This window comes from Pezoporus wallicus, unplaced genomic scaffold, assembly GCF_028554395.1.
Source record: "Pezoporus wallicus isolate ANWC-B61680 ecotype Strahan unplaced genomic scaffold, APGP_CSIRO_Pwel_v1 contig_14383, whole genome shotgun sequence".
Lineage (NCBI taxonomy): Eukaryota > Metazoa > Chordata > Aves > Psittaciformes > Psittacidae > Pezoporus > Pezoporus wallicus.
In genome coordinates, this window is record NW_026635896.1 from 29,502 (window position 1) to 35,540 (window position 6,039).

The window sequence follows — 6,039 nt, forward strand, 5'->3', positions numbered from 1 at the left end:
GCCCAAAACCTTCACTCTTACTGAGGGTGGTTGTTTGCTTCCCACTTCTATGGCACGGCCCCACGCATCTTCCAGCAGGGAGGTCTTTCCTGGATGCTTTTTCCTTCCTCCTGGGTGAATTTTTGGCTGGCCAGGCTGTGCTTGGATCCAGCGGCACGGGCCCTGTGCAGGTTCCTCTCCAAAGGGCCTTATTTATAGCCCTGCAATGCTGCTGGATGCTGCCAGCTCGGTAACACAGGCCAACATTCATTCCCAAGCAGATGCTCCATGGCTTCATCAGGCTTGCCCCAAAAATGCCAGGCAGAACCTGGACTGCAAGCCCTGTGCTGAGCCTCACCCAGCGCCTGGGGGAGATGATGGCCATAAAACAAGGAAAATCCTGGGTGCCCACCTGCTATTTAACCCTGACTCATTATCAAGGACTGGAATTAGGCTGCACCCCCTGGTTTGACCCCATTGGTAATGAGCTTTTGGGGATACAGAGTAGTTTTGCTGCTGGGATGGGCAGGACCGAGCCAGCAGCGAGCTGGGGACGCGAGTGTTGCATAAAGACGACGGTGCCATTTCCCTCATCCTATTTTACTGTGCTTTCTCTCCCAGATTGAGTCATAAATGGAAGAAGAGCGCTTACTCTCTGCTCGCAGGACTCGCTGTGGGGCCCTCGCTTCCCTGCGGAGCTGAGAGCGCGGCCGTGGCCATTGGATTTCCCTGGGATCCGGCTGGAAATAGTGCTGCAGACCCGCAGAGGGCGGTGGAGCTGAGGGAATCGCTGCCTGCGCTGCTGGCCCCGGGGCTGCAGGGCTCAGCCGCGCTACCGGCTCGGGGGTTCAGCCTGGATCTAGCCCCGGGTGCCCAAAATGAGGTGAAATTCCCGCATTCCTAGGAAAAGAGGAGCGGTGTGGGTGCAAGGTGAAGAGCGATGAAGAAGGGAGAGTAGGGCTGCGGTGAAAGGTGTAGGGAAAGAAGCAGGGAGAAGAGCACAGCCCATGGATCCCATGGAGGATGCTGTTAGAGGTGGTTTAACCATCCAAAAGCGAAATATTTTGGCTCTCTGGCGTGTATTTGTAACGAGACACCAGGCTGGTGGTGTCTTGGCCACCACAGAAGGGACAACCCCAATGCAGGGAGCCTCAGCTTGTGTCGTGGCAGGGGGATGCTGTGGTTAAAGCTGCTTGGGGTGGGCTTGGAGTGCTGGTGTTTGCCTCGGTGGGTGTTTGGCTCTCGGGAGGCAGAGGTGGAGGTGGAGCAGGCAGGAGGTGAATCATCCACTCCCGTGCCAGCTCCTGCCGTGGGCTTGCCCGATCCTGGGTGGTATTTGCTTTACTCCGTGCTCAGCCGTGCCCCGAGGGCAGAGACGTTTGCCGAGGGCTGAGCCCGGGCAGGAGGAGGAACGAGGAATGCTCGGAGCAGGGCTGGCAATGGGGGTTTGATGTTGTTTTCGGTTTTCGCCTGGAAGGTGTTGGAAGGGGATCAGTGGGGGAAAAGGTGGGAGAAGGCCAAAGAGGGAGGTGCTGCCGTGGAGCTTGCTAGAACCATCAAAATGAGCTGGAAATGGAGCTTGTTCATAGGTTTGGTGGGGCCAAGGCAGCCTTTGAGGGTGCAAGAGGCTGCACCCACCCATGTGTACTGCTCTTCTCATGGAATCACAGACTTGTGATTGGAAGGGATGTAAACATCACCCAGTTCCAACCCCTGCCACGGGCAGGGACACCTTCCACTAGAGCAGCTTGCTCCAAGCCCCTGTGTCCAACCTGGCCTTGAACACTGCCAGGGATGGGGCAGCCACAGCTTCTCTGGGCACCCTGTGCCAGCACCTCAGCACCCTCCCAGGGAAGAGCTTCTGCCTAAGAGCTCATCTCAGTCTCCCTTCTGGCAGGTTAAAGCCATTCCCCTCGGCCTGTCCCTACAGGCCCTTGTCCAAAGCCCCTCTCCAGGTTTCTTGTTGGCCTCTTCAGGTATCAGAAGACTGTTATAAGGTCTCCTTCCCAGTTTGCTCCCTCAACGCAGGATCTAATCCTCAACACATCACAACGGGGCTGGCGTTATCTACTGGGATCATCAGATTTCACGGCCTAAAGCTTCCCTGACCAAACCAGACCTCCCTGAAGGAAAGAGGCCAACAAATGGGAGGTGATGAGCAGGTTTGAGTCTCATCTCACAGCTTGGGCCCTGCTCACTGCAGTGGTTTTCACTCAGAGCCGAGCAGCCATGAGGCTGTGTTTCCTACTTGATCTCAGGAGCACAGCTTTGTGCTTTACGCTCTCCTCTTTATCGCAATCCCTGCAGGAAAACAGCCATTTCTCAGCGACGCCCCAATCCTTTATTTCCCCCAAGTTCACCAGCAGCTCTGGTGTTCCTACTATGCTCTTTGCCGGATGGTTGAGAGCATCTGTGCTGTGCCCAAGTACCGGAGAGACCGGTGGGACTGGTAAAAGGGCTGGTGATGCTGTGGAACAAGAGTTCAGCGCTGTGAACTCAAGCTGCCCATGGTGACATGTCAGTTCCCAGGTGCTAATAAAGTTAGCAGGAAAAATGGGAGGAAAACCGAAGTGGAGAGGAGCCAGAGGCGGTAGGAAGGGTGTGAATCCAGCTGGCACTTGCTTGGGCTCGCCAAAACTGCAGGTTCTGTTGGCCAAATCGTCCTACATGGGGTAGTACAGAACAGAGATGTGTCTGCTTTTCCTTGCAGGAAAAAAATAAGATGGTAAAAAGATGGCTGGGGGAGGATGTAGATTCTGGAGGAGCAGAGCCAGGAGCCTGGCTCCATCGCATGGCTCACGCTTCAGGAGCTTCAGCAGATACCATGCTGAAAATGCTGCTTTTTCCTTTCTAAATTGGCAAAAAGAGGTGATTTCTCTAAAGATCCTGGGCTGGGAGGCTCGGCACAGCTGTGTTTACAGCAGCTATTGCTGTGGAACAGAGGAAGCCATGGATGTCAGTTTGCTCTGGGGTATACCAGATGTGCCATGCCTGGGAGCTGGTCCACGGAATGGTGCTGGACAATGACACCCCCAGACCACACAAGTTATTATGGCAAAGTCTGTATGAGCTGTGGAGGGGGAATCCATCTTCCCAGCAGGGTGCAGCCAGTTGAGATGTGCTGCAGGGCAGCAGCTCTCCAGGGTGGCTGGAGATCTGTCAGTCCTTGGGCAACCCCCCTACCGTGATGAAAGTTCCTCCTTTCTTCTCCCACTTTTGGGAAGTGGGAGAGCACTTAGGGGTCCTTTCCATTTCTCTCTTCAGTTTTCCTGGTGGGGAAGCAGGCTGCAGAGGGAAACTGGCTTGGGAAAAAATACCTGGAGCCCTCTTTAAATATTTGTTCCTGGCTGCAGATGGAACTAGTGCCCATTCAGGACTTCTTTACAGCCCAGCAAGGCTTTTTACCCTCAAAAAAAAAAAAGCAACTTACTGCTTTCTATTTCACCCCATTTTCCACACAACATTTGACGTAGATGTGAGCTCACCTCATCCGAGGCATTTCCCTTACCCAAGGGCAGAGCAAAGAGCACAGAAAGGGGAACTAAACAGGATCATAGAACCACAGACTGGTTTGGGTTGGAAGGGACCTTAAAGTTCACCCAGCTCCAACCCCTGCCACGGGCAGGGACCCCTTCCACTAGAGCAGCTTGCTCCAAGCCCCTGTGTCCAACCTGCCCTTGAACACTGCCAGGGATGGGGCAGCCACAGCTTCTCTGGGCACCCTGTGCCAGCACCTCAGCACCCTCACAGGGAAGAGCTTCTGCCTAAGAGCTCATCTCAGTCTCCCCTCTGGCAGGTTAAAGCCATTCCCCTCGGCCTGTCCCTACAGGCCCTTGTCCAAAGCCCCTCTCCCAGGTTTCTTGTAGCCCCTTCAGGCACTGGGAGCTGCTCTAAGGTCTCCCAGCAACCTTCTCCAGGTTAAGCAAGCACATCAGTCATCTTCCTTCTGCCATTGGCTCCACTAATAGCTTCTGGCACTACACAGTGTGCTTGTTTGGTGCTGCTGTACCCTGTAGATAGCACCTTAGTAAGTAAGAAACTATTCATGTCACAGAGCTGCTTTTCCTGGAGGCTGGTGCTTTTCTCCTGAGATCACACCTTGGGGGGTGGTGAACTTTGGTGTACACTGCAGCCCTCGTGTGTGTGCACAGGTGGGTGCCGTGTCCTACACCTGACCCACGCAAACCACACTGGAAAAATTCAAAGTCTGATGCAAAGGGAAAAATGGATTCAAGACCCTGTTACTAATCTGGGTCCTGGGTTTTCTCCAGTGAGTAACAGAGTCCAGACTCTCCTCTTTCTGATCCCAGACTGGTTTGGGCTGAAGAGACCTCAAAGCTCATCCAGTCCCAACCCCTGCACAGGTGGGGACACCTTCCACTAGAGCAGCTTGCTCCAAGCCCCTGTGTGCAACCTGGCCTTGAACAATGCCAGGGATGGGGCAGCCACAGCTTCTCTGGGCATCCTGTGCCAGCGCCTCAGCACCCTCACAGGGAAGAGCTTCTGCCTAAGAGCTCATCTCAATCTCCCCTTGTCCTATTGCTACAGTCCCTGATGAAGAGTCCCTCTGCAGCATCCTTGTAGCCCCCTTCAGACACTGGAAGCTGCTCTGAAGTCTCCATGCAGCTTCTCTTCTCGAGGCTCTATAGCCCCAGTTTTTTTCAGCCTTTGTCTTTTAAAACACAACATTACTTTTCTGTTTGCAGATGGGGCTGTTGGGCAGATGTGAGTAGAGGTGACTCATCAGGTAGGGGTCCTGCACACTACACAAAACCCATCTTTCTTCCGCCAGCTTTCACCTGCAGCACCAGTTCCTTGCCAAGTGCCTGAACACACCACCAAGGGAACTGTTTACTGCAATAAAGGAAGCTTTTCCCTTCTAAGCGTTTATTTGCCATCACTTTAAAGTTATTACCTTCCTCCTAAACCTGCAGCTGCCCAGAACACGCAGGAGCCGGGCCCTGGCTGGTGACCGAGGGTGCCGATACCTGCCCGCGCTGGGAGCGTCTCCCTGGGACGTGCGGCGCTGCAGGAAGGCCGGGAGGTGCCAGGCGGCTGGAATGAGCGCTGCAGAGCCAGCGGCGGGGCAGGACAAGTCAGGACAATGCGGCTGCTGCTCGAATCCGCTCTGAGGTCCCTTTTATCTCCCCGAGATGGTACAAACCGCCTTCGCCTCGGCCGAGCTCAACCCGGCGGTGGTTGTGAGCGGTGTGAAGGGCTGGAGATGGTGGCGGTGGGGTGCCTGTCACCACAGCGCAGGCCCTGAGGGGCCTCCCTGCGCCATGTCCATTGCCAAGGTGGCTCCCTCACAGCGGACAGGGCCCTTGTGGGAGGCTACGGTGCTATCCCTGCCAGCCGACCCGGGGGCCTGGCATGTGGCCGGGGGCCGCAGGGCTGGCAATGGGGCCGGGGAAGAGGTTTCTGGGCAGTTTAGGGTCCCGGGCCCGCCGTGCAGTGGCCGCTCACACCTCCGAGCCGCCTCGCCCGGAGGCCGCTCCCTCAGAGCCGAGCGTTGCCGAAGTCTCTCCGGGCCAAGCCGAAAGCGCCCGAAGCAGCGGCCTCGCCGCTGCCGAAAGGTTCCGAAGAGCCCCGAGCGCCTCCCGGCTGGGCGGGAATTCCTCATCCGAGTCGGTCCGAAGTTTCCCGAAATCCCTCACGCCCCCTGTCTCCGGAAAGAGCCGATATTTCCCGAGCGCTGGGGTCACGGGAGGTGCCGGGCCGAGAGGGGAGGGAGGGGAGAAGGCGGAGCGGTAGAACGCGTGCGCCCGCGAAGGTCTCCGGAAGAAGCCGAGGTTTCCCGAACGCCGCTCGCCAGCGAGCGGTTCCGGAAAGAGCCGAAGGTTGCCGAGCGCCGGTGGGCCGAGCGGCTCCGGAGCGGCCCGAAGGCGCCCGAGCGTCCGTCCTGCCGGACTGCTGGAGGCGGCCGCAGCGCCATGTTTGATGCTCCGCTACTTCAGTGAGGAAAATCCGCCGGCATCGCCCGAGAGCCGCCACCGCGAAGGGCTCCGCTGCCCCCGGGGAGGGGGACCGAGACCCCCCGCCGCCGGCGGCTCATGAGCA